This window comes from Papaver somniferum, chromosome 6, assembly GCF_003573695.1.
Source record: "Papaver somniferum cultivar HN1 chromosome 6, ASM357369v1, whole genome shotgun sequence".
Taxonomy (NCBI): domain Eukaryota; kingdom Viridiplantae; phylum Streptophyta; class Magnoliopsida; order Ranunculales; family Papaveraceae; genus Papaver; species Papaver somniferum.
In genome coordinates this window covers 11,578,103-11,602,899 of record NC_039363.1, presented here as the reverse complement: position 1 = coordinate 11,602,899, position 24,797 = coordinate 11,578,103, and the positions used below count along the sequence as shown (strand labels likewise).

General features: G+C 37.7%; 1 long non-coding RNA gene, 6 other non-coding genes and 1 pseudogene across 8 annotated transcripts; 4 read left to right on the top strand and 4 right to left on the bottom strand.

Annotated features, from left to right (window-relative positions):
- Positions 1 to 2,657: 2,657 nt before the first annotated feature.
- LOC113292141 lies at positions 2,658 to 2,821 on the bottom strand. The gene has a single exon (XR_003331700.1). It is a non-coding gene; the product is annotated as a U1 spliceosomal RNA (small nuclear RNA).
- Positions 2,822 to 3,414: 593 nt separating this feature from the next.
- Positions 3,415 to 3,485, top strand: TRNAG-GCC. Its single transcript has one exon. It is a non-coding gene; the product is annotated as a tRNA-Gly (tRNA).
- A 460-nt stretch (positions 3,486 to 3,945) lies between these two features.
- LOC113286922 lies at positions 3,946 to 8,070 on the top strand. Of its 2 annotated transcripts, none has more exons than XR_003329576.1 (3): positions 3,946 to 6,013; positions 7,522 to 7,632; positions 7,775 to 8,070. It is a non-coding gene; the product is annotated as an uncharacterized LOC113286922 (long non-coding RNA). The 2 variants fall into 2 exon arrangements; XR_003329577.1 differs by having other exon boundaries at positions 7,744 to 8,070.
- A 646-nt stretch (positions 8,071 to 8,716) lies between these two features.
- LOC113291991 lies at positions 8,717 to 8,810 on the top strand (annotated as a pseudogene).
- Positions 8,811 to 9,561: 751 nt separating this feature from the next.
- On the bottom strand, positions 9,562 to 9,723 carry LOC113292118. The gene has a single exon (XR_003331699.1). It is a non-coding gene; the product is annotated as a U1 spliceosomal RNA (small nuclear RNA).
- A 473-nt stretch (positions 9,724 to 10,196) lies between these two features.
- Positions 10,197 to 10,267, top strand: TRNAG-GCC. Its single transcript has one exon. It is a non-coding gene; the product is annotated as a tRNA-Gly (tRNA).
- Positions 10,268 to 11,011: 744 nt separating this feature from the next.
- On the bottom strand, positions 11,012 to 11,209 carry LOC113292309. Its single transcript, XR_003331789.1, has one exon. It is a non-coding gene; the product is annotated as a U2 spliceosomal RNA (small nuclear RNA).
- Positions 11,210 to 12,163: 954 nt separating this feature from the next.
- LOC113291978 lies at positions 12,164 to 12,283 on the bottom strand. Its single transcript, XR_003331673.1, has one exon. It is a non-coding gene; the product is annotated as a U5 spliceosomal RNA (small nuclear RNA).
- Between the last annotated feature and the right edge of the window lie 12,514 nt (positions 12,284 to 24,797).

Genomic DNA, 24,797 nt, shown 5'->3' with positions numbered 1-24,797 from the left:
ACGCTCGTTGCTGAAGGCATCTCTCTCATGATTCCCTCCTGACAGACAAAACTTTAGATGAGCGTTCCAAACTTCGGAAAAAACCGTATTAATGGGACCGCAGAGTTTCTCAAACGCAAGTCTGACAAATTTAAGCAACAAATGGTCAAGGAAATGGCTAGAAGAATCATAGCTTTTTTCATACAGCCAGAAGGTAGCAGTTTTGATTTTTGCAGTCCTTTCTTAGATCACTGCTGCACTAATAAAAAAGAGCGTTGCGGTGTTGAGCATGTGGAATTTCTGCTGCATGAGTTGGTGAGGATTTCATTTATATACACAACTGGAAGATCCACGCTGGAGGTACGTATGTCGTTTAAAACTTCAAACTACTTGGTCTGGAGGTATGTATGTCGTTTATGATTTTTGCCAAAAAGGAAAAGAAAACGAACAAAAAGTTGGTTTCGCATGACTGCCGGCACATGCAAAGCCAGATTGCTCGGCATCCCCGCAAGGAGAGAACTACGCAGTGAAACTACAGATCATGTACGCTTCACCAGATGCCATTCATACTGAGCCCCTGGAATATAAATCGAAGGCAAATGAGTAATGTGCTCGATGTGGGACTAAACTATTAGAGCTCAATGAAATACCAATGAATCTTCCATCTGTTTAATAAGTGAAATTTTGGAGTCCTAAAATGATTCTCAAATTATGAATGGGATTTTTATTATGATTTCTCGCTTTCATACACATGATCGACTGGATGGGAATTCGTTCTACATCAGTCAGTGTGTTTTTCTTTTATTTTTGAGTCATCTTATCAGTTCTTAAACTGCTCTATCAACTTCCCTGTTAAGGTATGGAAGCTTTACTGGAGATTTAAGGAACAAATCTGTTCTGGAGGTAACAATGCTTGAGTAGCAGCTGATAATTGTTGCTATCGCACGCTGATAGTAGCTTGTGGGTGAATGATGTAATAATAAGATTAACATTACTGATACGGCATTGATATCATGCTAGAATATCAAGGAGGATTTCTCAAATTTTAGAAATAAGTCTGCAACTCTATTTAAGCTCACATAATCATGTGGTGCCTAATGTTCTGAACAATGTATCCAATACTTCCATATTCCGTGTCAGTTGCAGAACAAAAGCCTTTGCAGATTAATCAAGATACTTGATGAAACAACTCCATAAGTGGCGCATACCTCTTTAATCTGCTCAATGATAGCCTTCTCCACGCGCTGAAGTTCTAATAGCCTTGACAGACAGACATACACGCACGTCAGTGGCAAGGAACATGCCAACCGGAAAGAGCAAACAATGAGGTTTTTGCTCATATAATTGCTGAATATGAGAGAATCAGAGAAATAAGACAAGACGGGAATTTATTTTTCAAGCTATTTAATTGTGGTAACTTGTGTTTTTTGATAACTAAAAAAACAAGGCTAACAAAAGAAGGCATTAGTCTTTATGGAAATTCCACAGATGCCATGTGTCCTGTGACAGCTCACTGACTAACTGTTTTTAACAGTCGGTCATTATTAGCTGTCAAGTCCTGTATTCATACTATAAGTATCCTGTCCCTTCTTCTTTATTTGCTTTAATCTGCTTTTCTTGTAAAAACAACTTATCAAGATTCAATATTATACTTTCTGTTTCTACAACATAAATCGGTTCTTCATAACTCAGTTTTAGATCTTAAGAGATCTTTCAACGTGTAACCGAGTAAGGCTTTAAATTTTGATATACTGCTTCTTAGCAAAGTGGATTCAGTGTTCATTTTACGTGGTACGGGCAAACCTGTGAAGCTACTCCGCTTTTAATCTATGATATACTTCTCTTTCCGACGAACCCATACTTTTTTATGACAACCAGAAGGTTGTTTGGGTTTTGCACTTCTCTTCTTTTCATTATATGAATTGGTTATTGTGAACTCTTATTTTAGCACTGCAGGCTTTGCGCCCACAAAATAAAAAAGGAGCGCTGCAGTGTTGAGCATGTGCAATTTCTGCTGATTGAGTTGGTGAGATTATCCTGTAATGCTGATATATTATCTAGGTTTGTTTGATGTGAATGCAGTTGGTTAGGTTTTGTATTAAAACTACTTATGTATTTGGAGATGGTTCGAGATGTGAATGACTGGCATGTCGATAAATGACAATGAATTTGACTATTTATCAGCTAGCTCCTTCAATTGTTTACTGCAGTGCCTAAATGATGTGAAGTTTTATGCGTATATATGCTGGCTGCTAGGCTTCATAGTCATAGCAGCACTAGAACAATTCAGCGACATAAATAAGATTCCCTCTTACAAACTATCAAGTCATGAGATATGAAACCAAAAGAAAAAGACTCCAGATGATAATCATCACATGATAATTAGGGAATCCAGGAAATGCTGGATTTGGGCATTTGGCATTATTAGCCCGGACTACATACTTCTATTTCAGGTGGTATTGGGGTGGCAAACCATATTGTTGAAGTGATGGCATTGATTGTGAATGGGTTGTTAGCTTATAAAGTTGTGAATCGTGTGATAAAATCATAATCCATTCAAAATTTCCACAAATTTCTAAACGAAACGAGGACATTGCTTGATGCTGGTGATAAAATGCTGCTAGGGCCAGGGTTACCTTGAATAAGCAAAGGATGCAAGGTTTAGCTTAGTGAAATTGGCAGGGGCCGCGCGGACGCGTTCCCCTTCGGGAACAAATTATGACGTAGACTCTCCCTCTATGGGGAGATCTTAGGCGAGTACCCTACCTAAATGTGCAGTGGAGGTCACTAACCCAGGCCATGGACCTTCATGATCATCCATAGACCCCGTCCAGGTCTACATTCCCATGCCTCACCCATTTGTAGTTCTCTTTGCTCGTCTCTTGTATGGACACAAGCAGTGTGGGACAAATATAATCTGTTTGGGTGTGTTTCATTTGTACAAATTTTGAATGTGTGACTAATCATCGTTCACTTCAACTGAGATTTATAGTTACTACTTACTAGTTCATCATGTTTCTTTTGTTTCCAACCACTCTGCTTACTTCTCCTTGTGCTTTCTTCATCATCTTTGGATTCTTTATTAATTCTGAGTGACAGAGTCCATACCATGACCATCGCAGAGCTATCGTTGCAAAAACTTCCATGAGGTATATAGCTAGAACCTAAAAAGAGACTCGGCAAGAATATCATAAGACTTTGATTCTCTTTTAAGAAAAAAGGCTTTGATTCCACCACTGTTTCGTATGATCAAATTTATTTTGATTCACCGAAATTTTGTTTTCTTTGATTCTCCTTTACTTTGTTTGTTCTGGCAAATCAAGTAGCTTAATTTCTTTGTACCATGAACTGTGAAGGTTCAGTGTAATTTTGTAGGTTGGTTTTCTATCCAGCTGTCAAGCAAAATTCGAATGTTTGGAAATGAAACATTATCCGGCACCAGTGGTCTAGTGGTAGAATAGTACCCTGCCACGGTACAGACCCGGGTTCGATTCCCGGCTGGTGCATAATTTTTAACATTTTGACTCTTAATTGACCAATGTGAAAATTCATATCTAGCTTATTTTAGGTTGTAAATTTAAAGCATTTTTCATGTAAGAAAAAAGAGCGGTGCAGTGTTGAGCATGTGCAATATCTGCTGTATGAGTTGATGAGGATATCCTTTACATTCACAACTCAGAAAAATCCATCAACGCCAGAGGTATGACGTCGTTTTAAACTTCAAACGACTTTCTGTTCTAGAGTTTGTATCATTTGTACTTCAAATCTTTTTAAGATGTTGTCATGGTCCTGTGTCTGCCCATAGTACTACTTGGGTGCCCTTACAATTATTAGTGATAGGGTAGTTGTTTAACCGGTCAGATAGTGACATGTGTCCTGTATCGGTTCGTTGTTGTTAGGTTAATCATTTACTTTAAATGTGTAAGAACACAGCTGCCTTATCTCTTTAATGAAAAATATCTGAAGTTTATAGCAGAGGCTGAGTTCATTAGGAACCCAGATTTACTTTAATTCTCTTGATCACCATTTCTATGTACTGAGAACAGTACTGATATAAGATTCACTTTGCATCAAGACTTTTTTCGAGAGAAGAAAGATGTAGTTGAAGAACTTGAGGAAATCTTAAGTTGGAGTGGAGTAGACCAAACGGAGAAGATGAGGAACTAAAGCTGATTAGAAGAGCACATAGTGCTAATAAACACCCAAGGATTACAGAACGCCAAAGGCTGAAATTCCGAGCTTACTTTGTGTAGAAAAAAGATTTGCAAAGTTTTTGTTCTCAGAATAAGTCTGTAATGTTGTTTGGTTTCTGTACTGTTGTTTGCATCAATTATTAAAAAGCATGGTCTGCTCTTTGATATCTCATTTACCAACACAAATTTTCAATCAGTCTAAAATATTTTTAGCACATCACATGATCTAAATTCCGCAGTCTCCCTTAAGGCCTTAGCCAACACAAAGCTCTGCTTGTACTCCAATTTCATTCCTGCAACACCGACAAGGCAACAACCACTTCTCTGGACCGGGTAACATTCTCATCTCCTCTCTCTCTGTGCTGATTCTTATTAATCCATAAATTTAATAATAGGTTTGGGTATTTTCGTCCGGAGTGGAGTAATATTTTATAAGATAACTAGGGTTTAATTAACATAGTATCTAGAAGTTAGTTGTAGGAGAAGTAATCTCAACCAACGGCTGCTATATAAACCCTAACCACAAATATTTTCACATATGCAACTATCTTGGTGACAAGGAGTAGTGGTGTTAATTAGCATGGTATATAGAAAACCAAGTTTAAGTCGTCGTCGTCTTCTTCTTCGAGCTCAAACTTTTGGTTAAAAAGGTATGGAGTTGGACCAGCAGGAAACTGAGGAAAATATGGAGTGCCGGGACCAGCAGGAAACTGCTGCTGCTCGTACGGTTGAAGATATTATGGAGTACTGGGACCAGCAGGACACTGCTGCTGCTGTTAGAGATATGGAGTGCTTAGACAAGTGGGGAACTGCTGAAGAGATGGAGTTGGAGATTTAAGGAACAAATCTCTTCTGGAGGTAACCATGCTTGAGCAGCAGATGATATTGTTGCTATCGCACGGTGATAGTAGCTTGTGGGTGAACGATGTAATATAAAGCACCATATACCTTTTCTACTAAGATTAACATTATTGACACGGCATTGATATCATGCGGGAATATCAAGGAGGATTAATCAAATTTTAGAAATAAGTCCAGAACTCTATCTAAGCTCACGTGTGCCTATGTTCGGAACAATGTATTCAATACTTCCATATTCCATGTCAGTTGCAGAAAAAAAGTCTTTGCAGATACTGGATGAAACAACTCCATCAGTGGCTGCTCAATGATAGCCATCTCCACGCGCTGAAGTTCTAATAGCCTCGACAGACAGACAGACAGACAGACAGACAGACAGACAGACAGACAGACACGCAAGTCAGTGGCAAGGAACATGCCAACCGGAAAGAGCAAACAATGAGGCTTTTGCTCATATAATTGCTCAATCTGAGACAATCAGAGGAACAAGACAAGATGGGAATTTATTTCAAGCTATTTAATTGTGGTAACTTGTGTTTTTCGATAACTAAAACAAAGCAGCGGAGCCAAGAAGTTTAAACATAGCTAAGCTACTAAAAATAGCCTTTCTGGAAATTCCACAGATGCCCCTGACTCTGGGACCGTCAGGAAACTGCTGCTGGAGATATAGAGCGCTTGGACCAGCGGGAAACTGCTGCTACTGCCGAAGATATGTCACATTTCAGAAAAAGAGAAAAAAGAACTACTTGCTTGAAAGATTGTGTTAAATGGGGGCGAAAGTCTATGTTGTTCATTGTTGATGGCATCTCTCTCGTGATTAAATCTGAACGGGAAATGCTTGAGGTGACTGTTGAAAACTTTGAAACAAACCGTTTTAACGGGATGGCAGAGTATCTCGGACTTTTTTGTCATCGAGTTAAGCAAGAAATTAATAGTCGATAAAATGGCTGCAGATATGCTAGCTTTTTACATACGGCCACAAGGTAGTTTTATTTTTGCACCACTTGTCATTGCATCTGCATTGATTTTGGTGAAGTACTCATGTTAACTTAAATTTTGAATCATAATATTGGGCATACCAAAATGTTCCAAGGCATACTGAATGAAGATAAAAAAGGTTGCGAAATAGCAAAATCAGATAACCCCTTAACCCAAAAAATTTTTAATGGCAAATCTGCCCTTTACTTATTAGTGTTATTAATCTTGATTAGTGATTAAATATTTTGTTTAGCGATTAAAATAATTTTCAGAATTATAAGAGTTGTTTAGATGAAAAATTTGGGGAAAGAAAATCAAAGTTTTAGTTTGGTTAAGAAGGAGAGAAAGAGAAGGAGAAAGTGAGAAAATTCTAATTCTTGATTCAATGGAGGATGAGGAGTGTCATATATCATCTAAAAAACCTAGGAAAATACACATCAACCACAACAATGATTCCCAAATGGTTGATTTCCTAGATTACGAGAACGATTCAATGGAGGATGAAAAGGTTCGGCTTACATTTATGAGCCGAACCGATCCCTTTATGAATAGTTCGGCTAGCTGAAACTGTTTAGGTATGCGCCGAACATTTGCTAGACACTAATTCGGCTTGTATAAAATTTTCCTAGAAAGCCGAACCTATTCTTGAGAGTTCTGGAATAAAAAATTTTAATGGTTCGGCTTATATAATGAAAATCGTATCAGCCGAACTGTTCATATACACTTTCAGGCTGAAAATTTGAAGAACCGTTCGGCTCAAAAACAACAACATTATGCGCCGAACCTAGGTTCGGCTCACAACGCAACTAAATTATGCGCCGAACCTAGGTTCGGCTCACAACTCACCTAAATTATGCGCCGAACCTTGATCTGAAACCTGGATATTGACAACTAATGAACAGTTCGGCAAGCTGAAAGTGTTATTGTTATGAGCCGAACCAACTAGTTCGGCTTGTTTAAAAATATCATAAAGCCGAACCTAGTCCTGTGTGATCTGGAAGAAAAATTATGTGAGGCTCGGCTCATAGATGTAAGCCGAACTGTTCAGCAATGGGTTGGTTCGGCTCATAGATGTAAGCGGAACCTATTCCTGAGAGTTCAGGAATAAAAAATGTTAATGGTTCAGCTTATATAATGAAAATCGTAGATTTATCCCATTAAAATCAAGTATATTTTATCTTCATCTTCAAGAGAATGAAAATACGAAGATAATGCAAAAAGAATGAGGCCATTCCGACATTGGACGAAGAAGTTATGATCAAAACAAAATCGAAAGAATTCAGTCTACAGCGGGAAGTTCGGCTGATAACTCATCAACACGAGTCAGCCGAACTTAAAGCCTATAAATCAATATTTTCGAAGTGTTTAAGGGTATATAGGTCATTCATACCCATTAGACACCCCTTATCAATACACCCTGGTTAGGAAAATGACTTTGTATGCCTATAAAGTTTTTGGTATGCCCAATATTATGGTTCTAAATTTTCATCTATTGTTTTCGGGTTTCTTAAAGGGTAAAAAGAAAAGAAGGCGCTGCAGTGTTGAGCATGTAAAATTTCTACTGCATCAGTTGGTGAGGATATCCTTTACATACACAATTGGGGAAAATCCATCAAAGCTGGAGGTATACATGGCAGTTTTGAACTAAAAACTACTTGTTCTAAATTTTGTAATATTTGTACTTCATCTCTTTTTCGGATGCTTATATTATATTTTTGTGTGTAAATCCAAGCAGGCGACTGATATACTATTCAATTTGCATCAAGACTTTTTGCCAGGGAAGCAGGATGTTTTTAGAAAACCTGCGAGAACCTTGTGTTGGACTGGAAAAAACCACAAGGAGAAGTTGAAGAAAGACGAACAACTAAAGCCAATAGACAACGAAAGATTTCGAAAAGCCGAAGGCTGAAAGTCCGAGCTTACTTTGTGTAGACCAAAAAATTGAGCTGGCAAAAACCAGAGAATTTCTGCAAAGAAGATCATACACGACAATATCCAAGGCATAAACCGTCCTGCCAACACAACAATGTTTAACTTCTCAATCTATTCATCTCTTAATTGACCAATGTGAAAACTTATGTCTAGCTTATTTTAGGTTGTAAATTCAAAGCATTTCTCACTGTATGATTTTTATTACTTTTCTAATGATTTTATTGGTAACCGAGTAAGGCTTGATATTCTGCTTCTTAACAAAGTGAATTCAGTGTTCATTTAAATTTTGATATTTTAGGTTGTAAATTCAGTGTTTATTTTCAATGACACAGTCATAGAGATCAAGATGACTCTTGGAGTGAGCTTACCTTGCTTAGTTCACTGTAAGATTCTCTTCGGTATCCTGTTGCAAGTGTAACTGCATTTATGATGTCACAACATGCATTTTGTTTCATATGCTAGGCTCAAGATGGAGCTGGCGTGTCAGGTGTTTTCACAGTGAGATAAGTTGAATATGCCACTGAAGTCACAATTTACTCTGACAGGTTCATTGCGCGGTTGCAAGAAAAACAGAAAATGTTGAGGCCTATTCAAGGATCTTGGAAAGATTGTTTCAGGGTTATATAAACTTGTGACTAAAGAGATTCCAACTCTTAAGCGCCTTAGAAAAGGAATCCAGTACTAGACTATGGGCTTTGGTTGTTCGTTTAGTCCCGTAGTGCCTATATTACAAAACGGAGCTAGGTTTTAAATTGCCTGAGCTTCCCCTTTAGCTCGTCCCTTTGGGGACATCCGATAAAATTGGAACGATACACAGAAGATTAGCATGGCCCGTGCGAGAAATGGTCCAATTTTTTTTGATTTTTTTTTCTGCGTATGGAGAATAATAAGAAGATCTCAGTTTTGTTAGAAGTTGTTTGTTTTTGGCATTTGTTCAGATGATTTTTTGAGGTTTATGTAGAATCTGGATTCATTAGTGTTTTAGTTAGCTCTTAATCCATTCAAAGACACATTTAGATTCAGAGGATTTATATAAATCTACATGAAATTTTAAGTAGATTGATGTGAATGATATGGTGATCATGTTTAAACTTTTGTATAGGCTAGTTCAGTTGAGGTTGAAAAGGCGAACCCCATGATTTGGTAGGGGTGCGCCAGGCCTTTGCAATAGTGCAACGCAAAGGTGACGCGTGAGAACCCCATGATTGTAAAGGCGACCTTGTAGTAGAAAAATAGTTGCGGTAGAGTGTTTTCTGTAGCGTAATAACATGTTCCTTGGTGTTTTAGAGCTAAATGTCAGGTTCCTGAGATTCAATATGTTCACTGTTACAGGGAGATACATTTCTAAACGGAGGGCATTGCTTGCTGCTGGTGATAAAAATGCGCATATGGGTAGACCTGAATCACTAGTTAAAGGTGAGATGCCTGACACCCCTAGTTATAGGTTCCGTGATTAGAGTTTCTTAATTTTGGCTGTTCCTTTCGTGTCTCTTCCTTGCCAAAAAAATCCAAGTTCTAGCAGATGATAAAAGAAGTTCAAATTCAAACAGCTTTCTATGACGAAATTCAAATTCAAATAGCTAGAAAGTAAAGGATGCAAGGTTTAGTTTTAGTGAAATTGGCAGGGGCGGCGCGGACGCGTTCCCCCTCAGGAACAAATTATGACGTAGACTCTCCCTCAATGGGGAGATCTTAGGTGCACCCCTCCTTAGTGTGTAATGGAGGTCGCTAACCTAGGCCATGGACCTTCTTGATCATCCATAGACCCCGTCCAGGTAAGTATGCTTCTACGTTCCCATGTCTCGCTCATTTGTAGCATCTCTTTTCACGTCTCTTACATGGGAACAAAGCATTGTGGAACCATACACAATGGTGCCTGAACTAACAGATGTTAGCCAAACCATACACTGGCAAGAGAAACCCTCCAAAAATGGGCTTTCTTCATGTGCTTACTTCTCCTTGTGCTTTCTTCATCATCTTTGGATTCTTTATTAGTTCTGAGTGACAGAGTCCATACCATGACCATCGCAGAGCTATCGTTGCAAAACTTCCATGAGGTATATAGCTAGAACCTAAAAAGAGACTCGACAAGAATATCATAAGACTTTGATTCTCCTTTACTTTGTTTGTTCTGGCAAATCAAGTAGCTTTCTTTGTACCATGAACTATGAAGGTTCAATGTAATTTTGTAGGTTGGTTTTCTATCCACCTATGAATGAAATTTATTTTGAATGTTGGGGAATGATACATCATCCTGCACCAGTGGTCTAGTGGTAGAATAGTACCCTGCCACGGTATAGACCCGGGTTCGATTCCCGGCTGGTGCATTTTTATTTTTTGATTCAGATTCCTCCGCAGCTCATATTTGTGGAGCTAACAAGTGGTGATTGAATTAGCAAACAACGTATTTATCGTCTTATAAATAATAACCAAGTGGATTGCATTGCGACCAAGAACAGATCCCAAATATGTCCCAAAACACACTTTTTGCTGTACTTCTCGTTGCCAATTACGTTACTTGGCGATTAAGAGTTTGATGGATATTTCTCACTCGCAGATGTTTAAATGGACCAAGGGTACTGGAAGGCTCAGCTCCTTGAGCACAAAGCTACATTGAAGCAGCTTTTGAGAATTTGTGGCTTGCTGTTCGTCCAGCATATATATGCTTACACATTTTCACCAGCCTGCACCTGAACCTAGTGTAACATAAGTTTCGTTTTAAGGTTTGTGAAGCGTAATGTTTGTGAAGCTAACTATTGGTGATTGAATTAGCAAACAACATGTTCCACTCTTGGTTTATGCATTGCGGGAGGCCAAGAACAAATCCCAAATATGGACGAAAACACACTTTTTGTTGTACTTCTTGCTGCCAGTTACATTATTTGGCGATTAAGATTTTGATAGATATTTCATTCTCGAAAGTGTACCAAAGAGCACAGCTCCTTGCACAAAAGTTACATTTTAAGCAGCTTTTGAGAATTTCTGGCTTGTTGTGAGTTATCCAAACAGCATAGATGCTTACCAGACTGCACCTGAACCTAGTGCTATATAAGTTTAGTTTATAGATTTGGTGGGGGTGCATCAGGCTTTTGCAGTAGTGCAACGCAGAGGCGACGCATGAGAACCCCAGCAGCAAGCTGCTGTGATGGGAACTCCCCCGTGAAAAAAATTAATTTAATATCGTGCCAACCGATGGAAGGCATATCAGATATTAAACTGATAAGAACAGATACTACACTTGATCTTAGCCAAAAGGCCGAGAAAGGTATGCTTGTTTTCTTCTTGAACTCCCGAATTTATACTGTGTCGTTTCCATTCCTCTGCTGCAACCAATCCGTGTGGGACTAAAGTTTAAGTTCATTGCCTTCGGTAAGATGAGTTTTACATTTTTACTTGGGAGTTGGGACATATTTGAACTGAGATGAGTCCATGGGCATGGGATGAGACTATAACAACTTGAGAGTTTCATGTGCCTCCTCAAAAGCAAATCAGATTCGACGATAGCCAGTGTTCAGGTGGCAGATGCTCAGTTTGAGCTATCAGCCATGTTCTCATATATTTTTCTTTTAGAATTCTTGGACTTGGCAAAATAAAGAAAATTAAAGTGTAATCACATCACATGAGCGGAACATTTATTAGCAAATCAATCCATAATTCCATATTGATGGCAAAACGAAAAAATAGCTACTGCTGTCAGGTTCCAAAGATCACCAGTTCTAACATTTGTGCAATTGTTGTAAACAAATCTCAAGAATTTAAAAATGGATGGCCAAATTCCCAAAACAATGAGAAACACACTAACTTAGACTAAATGCCCTTGAGGATTTCAGTATTTAGAAGAAGTTGTTTTTCAGAAACCAAGTAGGACTCCAAGTAAATCTAAGGGCTTTATAAACATCAGAATCAAACTATGAGTGCAACAGCCAGCTGGTTCGAGATGGGATAATGTGAGTGATTCTGTATTTTAGGAATTGACCTATTTACCATCTCCTTTGATACTTTAAGAAGACTGCAGTGCCTGAATGATGCAAGGTCTTGTATGGATATAATGGCAAACTAGTTTTTGATACAATGGAAGAGGAGCTTGGTTTACACATAACTCTGGAGCATATTTCCCTGGTATGGGCAGCAGTGCTGGAAGCTTGAATAAACAGATCAGCTGGTAGAATAAAGCACATGAGATTTCCCTGGAAACACAAAGTTTTAAATCGAACACTGTTGGGTTCCTCTCATAGAAAGAGAAACCCTCCAAAAATAGGCGTATGCCGCTTGTAAATGGCAAGCACGCGGTATTCTTTAGTAAAAGGCGAAAGAATGGTTCACTTTGTGCTTACTGCACGCTCGGCTGCGTGAATCATTGGCTCGTGCTAACTACAAAGCGATTTGAGTGGAGTTGTGTTTCCTATTCGGATTCTTTTGTCACTTGAAACTTGAAACTTAAAGAAAACCCAAGGATCAATATGGGCTTCAAAGCTTCTAAATTCTTATCCTTTGTTCCAAATGGGAGAAAGGTAAAGGTTGGTTGCCTAATGGTGCAACACTAGAAACAATTCAGCATTTACAAAATATCAATTCAGCACTAGAAACAGATGCATATTGCAGCTGAAAATTTGAACTCAAAGCACTTCTGCATATTGCAGCTGAAAATTTGAACTCAAAGCACTTCTATATTAGCTGAACAACTGCTGAATATTTTGCAGGAGTAGAGCTTTTGGCCGTTCAACGTAAAACTTGACGTTCCATCCCGAATAGTCCATTCGCATCTCCCAAATGTCAAAATGTGGAATGTCATCCTTGAGCATCTCCATGAGATGCATATGTCCCCTGCACTCACCAAAGTAAACAATATTCCTACTATAATCTCCTTCAGAATACGATTGCCTTGGCATTGCAACTGTCTTCATTGCTTCACAATCAATATCAAAATAATGAAGAGTTTTCGTCAGCTGGTTTATCCAGTGCAATGAAGCATTCCAATACACACCAAAGACCGATAATATACCAGGTGCGGAAAAAGGAAAGGGATATCCTGCATCTCTCCAAGAGTCTGTCTTGTAAGAGTAGATTTCAATATGGAACATATCTTTGCTGATATCTGCACTGCATGCACCCACAACCTGATAGTTGCTTGATTTTGCAGGATCAAAAGCTATAGTGACACCTAGCTTGTCTTTTTTTTTTATGGATGACAGGATCTATTCTGAATGGAGGTGAAGGAAGGGTTTTGCAACGCTTCATGGACGGATTGTATATGACATAATAAGTTGTGTGATAGCCTGTAGATTCATCTCGAACTTCAAAAAGAATAAGACCATTGCAAGAATGCTCTAATTTAACAGCAACTGGATTAGTGAAGGGAAAGCAACCAATACCATTGCGTTCATCCATGACCAAAGTTTCAAATTCCAGTTCTCTCCTGTTTATCGATCTTTTCTTCATAAAGAGTGCAGGCATTGAAGAACGACAGCTCTGAAGATTATAGTTTATTTCAAAGTACGGATCAGATATCAGAGACAGCCATTGTTGTGATATGATTTTAAATGCACACAAAGATTTCACTGGTGAAAAATATAGAATGTTTACTAAAAGATCATTGATGTGGCCTATAGTTGATGCTGATGATTTTATGGTTTCGTTACACAATTTCTTTGTGGAAACGGAAAGCATCGGTGTTTGAGAAGATCATATTAGTGTCAAAGTGGTGAATACTATCATTAATGTTTGAGTTGATCAATATGACTTAAGCTTTGTGTTATTATTACAAAGGGTGAAGTTGTGGAATTTTACACAACTACATTTTGGCGCTAGAAACACAAAGGATTTATCCTCACTTGCTAGTCGATAATTTGGAATTATTGCCTGTAAAATCTCCTTTATCATCTTCGTCCCTTCCTTTTCCTGTCCATCATGAAATCTCAATAAAATCCACCTTCGTTTTAAATTTGCGATCCTTGAATAATTATTCTTTGGGATCTACATGTTAACCTTTGAACCAGCACGGAAGACACACCTGTACTAACAGGGTGTTAGTCCTCAAGGGAGTTGGGGAAGTTGGGTGTAGTTGTGTTTTTTCCCGTTAGTCGTGAGGGAGTTCGAGGGAGTCTCTTAAAATCCCCGTTAGTCGTGGGAGAGTTTAGAAGAGTCTCCCTAACTCCCTAGAAAACCCCGTTAGTCGTGGGAGAGTTTGAAAGAAACTCTTAAACTCCCTGTTAGTGGTAAAAATTAGAATGATAGGGAGTTTGTTTTTTTTTGGGAGTTTTAGGGAGTTTATAGTGTATTTTTGCCTCACTCCAAATCTCTCAAAAAAGTATAGATTTTGGGAGAGTCTCTCAAACTCCCTACACTCAACACACCAAACTCTCTCAAACTCCCAATACTCTCTTACACTCCCTCAAAATCCCCAAGATTCAAAATACATTAAACTCCCTCCAACTCACTCGTGGACTAACCCCCTGTAAATCATAGATCCCAAATATTGAATCATACAATTTGGGATTTAGTATAAAGAAATATATCAGAACCACACAATTACGGTAAGGCAATACCAAATACAGATCATGGCAAGAGCACCAAGAAGGGTGAAACGCTAAACAACTATTCTGAGAGATAGGAAAAAGGCGGAAAAGAGAGGACTAAAATTTCATGTCGGTAAAAATTCTATAGCAGGAAAAAGGCGTAATCCCTTCTGGCGATCGGAAGCTAACACTAAGAGAAGCATTTACGAAGAAGAAGAGCGAGTAAGAAGGAACCAGAGAGAAACCGGAAATTACAAAGATTTTGTAGAGAGAATATCGAAGAAAGAAATATGCAAAGAGCCCTAAAGCAAAGCATACTGAAAAAGCGGGGGTCTAACAACCATACCCAATAGTTCACTTAGCAATATGTATGGACTAACTCCAACATACTTTCAAGAGAATCAACTAGACAGTCAGACTCAATCTTACGAAAAGTATATCAAAGAGTTATATCTCAATCTCTCAATCCAATCCGCAATCAAACAAATAATAATTTGCGAGCCCGATTGAATATAAGAGAGATAACTTGAACGGTACCAAAGACCAATGTTCAAGGATCAATCAATTTCAATCAACAACCAAATGTTGGATTTACCAATCGATCGATTCAACGCACAACCTGTGATATTTCAATTATATAACAAAACCCCGGGACTAAGGGTGCACACGGTACGGTTCGGCCCGATTCTTGCCGGAGCCGAGTACCTGTACCTCCCTAGTCTCGGTTCTTAGTTTTTGGATCGGTACTTGTACCTTGTTCCTCGGTTCTGGTACCATTCGGGACAAGTACGGTTCCAGGGACGGTTCCGGTACCAGTCGGTACTTGTTCTACCCACAGTATTTGTAACCATAACCTACTGGATGGCAGGGCTAAAGCATGTGCCAATAAACTTCTTCTGTATATTGTTTGTTCTTCTTTACAGTGTTTTGGTTTCCCAAGGCCTCGGTTTGGCTATTGGTGCACTTGTAATGGACCTAAAATCTGCAACAACACTTGGATGAGTTCTTATGTTGGCGTTTCTTCTAGTAGGTGGATACTATGTACAGTACAACATGTATCCAAGTTCATTGCTTGGATCAAGTATGTATCACTTATTCATCACCAATTCAAGATCTTGTTTGGGTCTCAATACGCAGAGAATGATACTTATCCATGTGGACCGAATGTGAGTTGCAGAGTGGGTACCTTCCCAATGATTCAGATGGTTGGCCTTGAAGGTCAATTGAGCTCTGTCATAGCAATGCTTGTCATGCTGGTTCTCTATAGACTTATCGCATATCTGGCTCTGATGAGGGTTGGTGTGACAAAGTAAAAGACAAGTTAGCTTTGTTTCAGCTCACGCACTACAATCGCCCTAAGGATATATACGTGTTACATAGTCCCACTGATTAAATGACTATACCTTAGCCTCGTGTTTTTGTTTATTTTTATAATCTATTTGAAAGATGAAGAAATGGTAGTTTTATTCGGTACAAACGGGACGGAACGGGACGGGACATGAATATGATCGTGTACCTGTATCCCTAGAGGTCGTTTATTAGTTTTTGAACCGGTACTTGTACCCCTTTCTCGGTTCGGTATAAAACCAGGTACGGTTCAACTGGTTCCGGCACGGTCCGGGTTTTTGGCTCGGTTCTGATACGCACGAAAGTGTGACGCATTTTAACCCATAAATACATTAGCGAGGACTCATTATTTCTCTAATAAATTTGTTTTAGTTTTTTTTGGAAGAATAAGCCCTTGTGGAGAATTGGCTCGAAAAAATGTTATTTGCACCTGAAGGACACGTGTTATTCGGACTCCCAGCTTTGGTTAAGGGACATCTCAATTATTAAGGGGAATCTCAACGGATAAGGGGCACCTTCCTTACTATTTACACCCTCTTCTTCACGGAATTACTAGATTTTGGCGGATAATGACTTTCAAAATACAGAAATTTCAGGGTTGATTTTGGACGTAATTTTATGCGACTTCTTCGTGAATTTTGTTTGATACTAACCTGTTTTAACCAAACAGGGATGGTAAGTGACTTTGAATCGAAGAAAAAGAAGATTGCACATGATAATATCTTGGGTTTTCGCATGCTAATCGAGTATAACTAAGGTTGTTCTGTGTATGGAGAGGGTTCGAATCAATCTTCCTTGTGTTGTCAGCGTGTGTTTTAAGCATGCGAGATATAAAAAAAAGGGAAGATGAAGGTACGTGGAAGAGAAAAACATAGTTTGGAGATTCTGTTGGAGTTATTGTGGAAGATATTGTTGGAGATATACACAAAGATTCTGTGATGATTTTTGGTAAGATTTTATGTGATTTATTCGTGCAAATGGATTTTGATGAAGTTATAGAGGCATAATAGGACTGGTAAGGTGCATAATTCCGAAGAAGGAAAGATATATTCACGATTTTTATAAAAGAGGGAAGAAATATCTCCGGGTTTATGGTTGGGTTTCTGGTGAGTTTTATACGGAACTTAAGTGCAGTTAAGAGAGGATATTCTCCTAGAATGCATATATTTATCATATCAACAGAGTTTGGGAAGTTTTCAAGACAGTTAACGCATGAAGAGAAAGAATAAGGAAATAATCGACGTAAATGGCAGGGGAGTAAAAGAGAATTATTCTGAAGTTAATGGCGAGCTTTAATGATTCTGTTAGGTATAAATAGGATGCCTGTGGGTTATGGAGAGTTAGGGGTGAAGTTCTGGTTCATAAAAGAAGTTGCAGACGAGTTTTGCATTTTCAGGGAAGAATAAGAAGAACGGACTTCCTGAGTCAGTCGCAAAGGAAGAAGAAGAATATTACGTCCACGGACTGTCGCAGAGAACTGTCTTTTATAAACAGTACTCATTACAGTCCGTTTGGCACGCTTAATTTGAATTTGCAACAACTCTTGTAACAGTGATTTCTGTGACGCCAATACAGCATTGCAGATTCATTGTATTACTAGTCTTCCTCAATAAAAATACCATTTGAGCTATGAATTATATTTTTGAGTGTGTTTTTATCATGAGAAGCTAGACCCCTACACTGGGTCGATGGAGGAATCTGAATTTCATACATGGGTGAATTTATTTTATTGTCTATATGACTTTTGCACTAATTAAAATGGAATTATGATTTGAATTAGTTAGTTATCATTTTATTTGATGGGTCATACTTGCTAAAATTTTTGATGTCTCATGCTTACGATTTATAACTAATGTTTTGAGAATCTATCTTGGCAAAAATAAGAGTCCATGTTATTTTATTTATTGAGCGATAAATGTTGAAATTAAATAATTGAACCTTGTGTTATGAATTTGGTGGAATCCTAGTCCCAGTATCTCTCGCTTTTGTTTTTTCTTTTATTTATTATTTTCATTAAACCTTTAAATTTAATCTTCACAAGTCTTAGAGTTCGAATTTATTACTACAACAACTTCAAAAAATCTCATCATTTTGGCGCCGCCGACGCGGATTTGTTTTTAGATTAATTTTTAAGGGTTTTTTTTGTACAATATTTTCATTTTTTTTTAGATTTTTTTTTCCTTTTTATGCGTTTCTTTTTGTATTTCTTTTCAGGGACATTTTGAGGATGATGACTTCTTCTGGGGATACGTCATCTAAGATGACGCTGGCGGAATATAAGCGTAGAAAGTCAAATTATCAGGAAATCTCATCTGAGATGACGCTTGCTGAATATAAGCGTATGCAACAATATGGAGTTTCTACTCCACGTGTGGTAAATGAAGAATCACCTTTAAAAATATATGAGAAGTATTACAAACACACACCGCCTAGTTTGGAACAAAGATTGAGATTTCTTGAATGTCAAAGATTATATGCTGATGATGATGAATCTTGTAGTGACTCTCTGTTCCAAACAGAACATATAGAGATAACCCTGTGGACGATTGTGTGGATGATTTTCCTAATTCCATAGATGAATCCATCCCACAAGATAATTCACTCAACTTATAGGTTGTTTCTAGACCCCTAGACTTCCTAATGTTGCCTAATTTAGGGTTAGAATTGCGTGATTCTAAAGTGTTGTTGGATTACTTTGCATCTAAATACCCAGAGGATTTTCCTATTCCTGATATCGTGCATGAACCAATTGATATTTCCCCAGTCCCAATAGTATCCCCATATTTTGTTCTATACTCACTTCCATGTGAACTAAAAACTAGGTTTGGGGGTAATCCTCTATTTCAAACAGTTTCAATGTCACCATATTTTCATAGCATAATTGTGAAGCTGTCGTTTGTAAATACTGTATTTTGGGTTGATCCCCAAATTTTCAGGCTGTTAATTTTTGGGGATCCATTTCTGTACATTCCAGTAGGTATATTTATTTTATTTTATTTTTATGTTGGTTTACTTTTTGAATTTCCCATCTTAATTTTATGTTGGATGACTCAATTACATTGTGGACAATGTAATGTTTAAGTGTGGGAGAGTGGTTAACTTTTTTATATCTTGCATGCTTCAAACACACGCTAACAACACAAAGAAGATTGATTCGAACCCTCTCCATACACACAGCAGGTTCCTGTGCACCCTTACCCGAGACCTAATCCAGATTGAACACACACTGTATTAAGCCGCTACAGACACTAGCCTACTACAAACTAACTTCAGTATGGACTGTAGTTGAACCCCAATCAATCTCACACTGATTCAAGGTACAGTTTCGCACCTTATGTCTCTGATCCCAGCAGGATACTACGCACTTGATTCCATTAGTTGATCTCACCCACAACTAAGAGTTGCTACGACCCAAAGTCGAAGACTTTAATAAACAAATCTGCCTCACACAGAAAAGTCTACAAGAATAGATAAATCTGTCTCCCACAGAAATACCTATGAATTTTGTTCCATCTTTTGATAAATCAAGGTGAACAGGAACCAATTGATATACCGGACTTATGTTCCCGAAGAACAGCCTAGAAATATCAATCACCTCACAATAATCTTAATCGACTAGCGAAACAAGATATTGTGGAATCACAAATGATGAGACGAAGGTGTTTGTGACTACTTTTCTATCTTGCCTATCGGAGATATAAATCTCAATCCAATCTTACGATTGCACTCAATCACGATAGAAACAACAAGATCAAATCACGCAACTACAGACAAAATAGTTGGGTCTGGCTTCATAATCCAAATGAAGTCTTTAAGTTGTTAACCTACAGGGTCTCTAGAAAAACATAATGTTAAAAGAGAATCAACTCTAGATTATACAACTAGTATCGCATACAAGGTGTGGGGATTAGGTTTTCCAGTTGCTAGAGTTCTCCTTTATATAGTATCCAAATCAGGGTTTGCAATCTAAGTTACCTTGGTAACAAAGCATTCAATATTCACCGTTAGATGAAAACCTGATTAGATTCGAGCTAATATCTTTCAACCGTTAGATCGGACTTAGCTTGTTATACACAAATGGAATGTAACTTCATTTAGGTTTGAGTAACCATACCTAAACGTGTACACTTAGTTGGTTCAATAATAGTTAACCAATGGTTAGCCATATGAGCACTTTCATATCAACCTTATTCATCTTCACCATAACTAGTTCAAATGACTCAAATGAACTAGTTAGAGAGTTGTTAAAATGCTTAGATCTCATAGAAGTATACAAGACATAATCGAAGCAAAATCGGTTTTGATTCACTCGAACCGATTCATGAACATTATAGCCAAGGTTTGCAAAGATTGCATTCCATATTATATAAATGTTTTAGTTCATGAAAAAACCGATTTTAGAAAGTAACCTACCTAAGTATGCGAACAGGTGCGTGTACTTAAGTAACCAGATTGAGTTTGTTTTCACTTCCAAACTCCAGCAGAAATTCACGGACCTGAACTTTCCATCAATACGTGTACGGGTACGCATACTGTCCCGGATTTCCAACAACTGCCAGTACGCGTACGGGTACGCATACTTTGGATTCCCGGTTCTGGCCTTTTACACAAATGTGAGAACACACTATGCTTATATCCGAAGATGGTTACATGTTCTAAATTCTCATTTCAATCATTGAAACATTCTTAGAGGATGTTATATAATTGTTATTCACAAACTATTTTTCATCAAAGCGATTTTCAAGATATTGAAATAATCAACATGACTTCCGTCACGAGTAAAGATGAACTTGGCCAAAGCGAAACCTTACCAACACATATTTCGAGAAATAGATAAGCGAGATAAACTCGGTTCGAAATAGAAAATGTGTATAACCGAAGTCTATATAGCAATACGACTTTTGTCTCAAGATAGAAGATAGAGTAGATAGACTTTTAAGTGATAGATAAGTTCAAATCTCCACATACCTTTTTCTCAATGAAGTTCTACCAGTTCCTTGAGTAGTTCTTCGTCTTTGCATGATGAACGTTGTGGAGTCTAGAGCTCGACTACACTTATTATCCTAGTCCGAGACTTAGCTATAAGTAGACTAGAAATCAAGACTTATAGTTTTGGCAACTAAACTTGACAAACAAGATTGAGATAGCAACGCTTGCGAGTTCGACCAAGAAGTGCTCTAACAAATACAGGAACACAAGGATTGGCAAATGGTGATAAGGCAGGATCAGCTGGAGGAAGAGAAGAGACAGACCAAATTGATAAGCAAAAAACGTCTCAATCGTGCGACATCGAACAATTTAGTCACAAAGAAAGTCGAATCTTTGTTTAATCTGAACAGAAAATAAGGAGAAAGCTTAAATATATTGATAGCGCGTTGGGAAGTTCTGTGCGAGGAGCTCGCAGATTGGACATCAGAAGACGACTTGATTTTTGCATTCGTGAATGCTCTTAATGCGTCAGATCACTTATATGTACAGTTATCTAAAATCAAGAGCACCTTAAGAATGAAAAAGTCAAGAGAATATCAGAACGAACGCATCATACTGGAAGAAAAGCAGGAAAAGGTGATGGAGTTTCTGGGGACAAGATAGAAAGGGAATCATTACCTCATATTCTTTCGAGAGGACTCTGAATATATGGGTTACTACGAAAATAATCTTAGTTAGACTCAAAAGGGAGAGTAAGTGTCACATTTGAACTTAGACATGGTCTGGAAAAGTAGATAAAGAGTTTGTTAAATCATTTCTTAGTTAAACCCACAAGTATTGGTACGTCAAGATTATTGTCAATGTTAGTTGACCGAAATTACGTACTTCATGATTTATCATCTACTAAAATCAGTCTCGGACTAGGATTAGATTTAGGTAGATTAATATCATAAATCACAACCTTTGAAGATAGAAATCATGAATACATCAACAAAAACTTCATCAACAAAGGTATGTGAAGACCGACTATCATATTTACTCATTGTTTCTATCATTCTATCTTTTGGGACGATGTCGTAGAATATGATGTGATACAATGAAGAAGTTTTGAGTTCAAAATTTTACTTGACTGATCTCGAAACACAAATTCAAACAATCAATGTTCAGGGAATTTCCGCATTTGAGGTTGAAAATATTTCTTTTATTCAACAAACTATGTTTGAGAAATCGATCTTGCTCTAGAGTTCGCAAACTGAAAAATGCTAATTCTAGAGGTTTTCAGTTGACATCCAATTTTCACTAGAGTTCACGAACTAAAAATGTTGGTTCATAAACTATACAATAGGTGGTATTTAGTTGACATCCAAATTGGAATTGAGTTAGCGTATTGAAATCGTTGGTTTGTGAACTACGTAATTTTATGAGTTTTCTGTTGAATCCAAATTGTACTTGAGTTTCCCAACAAATTTTCCACATTAGCAAAATGCGCAATGCTAGATAAGTTCGGTAAAAACTTGAATATTTAATTGATGGTGTAATACCATGTGGTTAACTTGTGAGCTACTCTGTGCACGGTTCTTAATTGACAAATATACAATTGCACATTCTTGTTTGTATTACAAGCTAAACTTGTCGCACGCTTAATGGTTTTTTTTTTGGTACCACCTATTGAAAGTAAGTTAGTTATTTTCCTAATTGAGTAGACGATATATTTCAGAAGTACCTTTCCTTCATAAGTACTTTGTTTTCATTCTTACGGCTTTTATCAAAGGTAAAAAATTTATTTCTAGAGTATTCTAACTAAGAAAACAAATCTTACTTGGAAACAAAGTAAAAAAGTTATTCTAAGCAGTAAGATATTACTTGGGATCAAAGGAATTCTAAAGATGAACAAGTAATAGTTGCTTGAACCTTAAACAACCTAGCTTTATTCGTCATTATTAATAGAGGACTCTTTGCAACTAACATTCCAAATCACTACATGAAATCAGGGATTTTGTAATAGCCGAATTTCTAACGGATATTTTTTAAGTAACGTCGTATCGACGTTGGAAACTTTGTAACGTCGGATAATCGTTGCAATAATTGGAACCTGTTACAGAGTTTCGGGAGGGTTGTGGGTAATTACCTTCCTATCCTCAACTTAAAATGCCAAGTTACATTGATACCCTCCATTACTACTATTAGCGCCTCTATTACTACTATCAACTTCCAATATTTCGGACGAGCCCGTGATTCTCGCTGAAGAGGATGCCCAAGTTTTCTACTCCAGAGACGTAAAACATCCAAATTGGTGGGTTGTTATTCATACGCCGAGAGGAATGACTCCAGATGTGGACAAAGCAGAGATACCAGGTCGCTACAGTTTTCAAGATATTTTAGAAGAGGAACCACATCTACGTAAATTGCTGGAGTAAAAATGTCTACCTAGATCAAAGAAATGAAAAATCTCCAATATATGTGCGATCAGTAAGTTTCCTTTATAATGTTTTTCTTGAATGTATGCAGATTCTAATTGCAAGATACTTTGAATTTGATCAGATTAATGCTGGTCTTGAATAACAATTTGTTGTTTTTTCACACACACACCCCCTCCCCATTTTTACATATATTTGCTTACAGATTCCTGTGTAAGTTACTTTATTTTCTGCCCCACTTTTTAGCCGCCCTTAGTTAGAAGATGTTGTTTCCACCCTAACATCTCATTTTATCACTACCAAACAAAAACTCCCTTTCCCAACAAAATCATCTTCTTTGGGAAAGTAGTTTGTGTTTTCTACTCAGAGACAAAAAGCCATCAGTTATTAGTTGCCCTTCAATAGTTCAGAAGCTGAAGTAAGTGGGAAAACAACAACAAAATCATCTTCAATTTTAGCTTCTTCAGAATCTTTGAATAAACCATACTCTTCAATCTTCATCTACACAGGTATGGGTTTGTATTCTTTTAAGTGTTGTTTTTCTTCATCTTCCTCTGCATGATTGCATAAAAATGGATTCTCTTTTTAATGATCCTTTTTTTTATTGCTGCAAAGAGAATGCAAAGAAGTGTAATAACACTTAATTTATTATTTTAGTTTATTTTTACACTGTTTTATGGTAGACTACCTAGTGGGAACAATTTTTTTGTGTTGGTGGTGTGTGATTGATTTAAGAATTAAGTGTAATCATGATATGGGTTTTGTTTGAATTACATTATTCTACTATGCAGATGTGTTTGATTTAATTTTTGTGGTGGTTGTTAACTTTTTTTTTCCAGGGTTTGATCTGTTTCTGATTGAAAATGCAAATTGTTGTCTCTCTTGCAATTTAGTTGGTTATGTTTAACACCAAAGTAATTGTTTTGTAGAAATAATTTTTATACACTGCTGTATGGCGTCAAGGAGGAACCGCAGTCCTGATTCGTCACATGAGAGGGACAGAGACAGGAAAGGAAAAAAGCCTAAGATCTGTTGTTCGGATGATGAAGCAGAGGCAGGCATCTCCAAGGATCCTCTTGTTGAGTCTTATAAACTGATCGATCTCATGACGCCAGAACAGTTGAAACAGCTCACTTTGTCACATATCATGAAATAGGCTCAAAGTTAAAGAGGACGACGCGGCACACCGGAGGAAGGCTGCTGAAGAAGCTGCTATGCAAGAGGAGTATGACAAGTTCAGAGACGAACAGTTTCGTCGTGCACATGCATTACTTGCAGCAAGTATGCCGCGATATCCTCCACAAGTAGATTTGATGGCATCTGATGCTGAATCAGAGGCTGAACCAGATTGGGAACCTTTTCAGCATGTTCCTGAGCCATACTCACCAGATGAAGAGGTAGAGCAGCTACCGCAAGCTGATTTGGAGGAAGAAATAGAAGAAGACAATTGGAATGACTTTCTCATGAGGCATGTTGATCCAGAAGAGGATAAGTATGCTCAAGCACTAGTGGATGTTGAAGATAAAGAAGATGATGATGAAGACTATGAGGAAGACAAGTGAAGTCATCGATGAAGATTAAGATGAGGAAGAAGAGGATGAAGATGTGGAAGAAGAGGATGATGAAGATGAATCTGAGGAATTGAATGG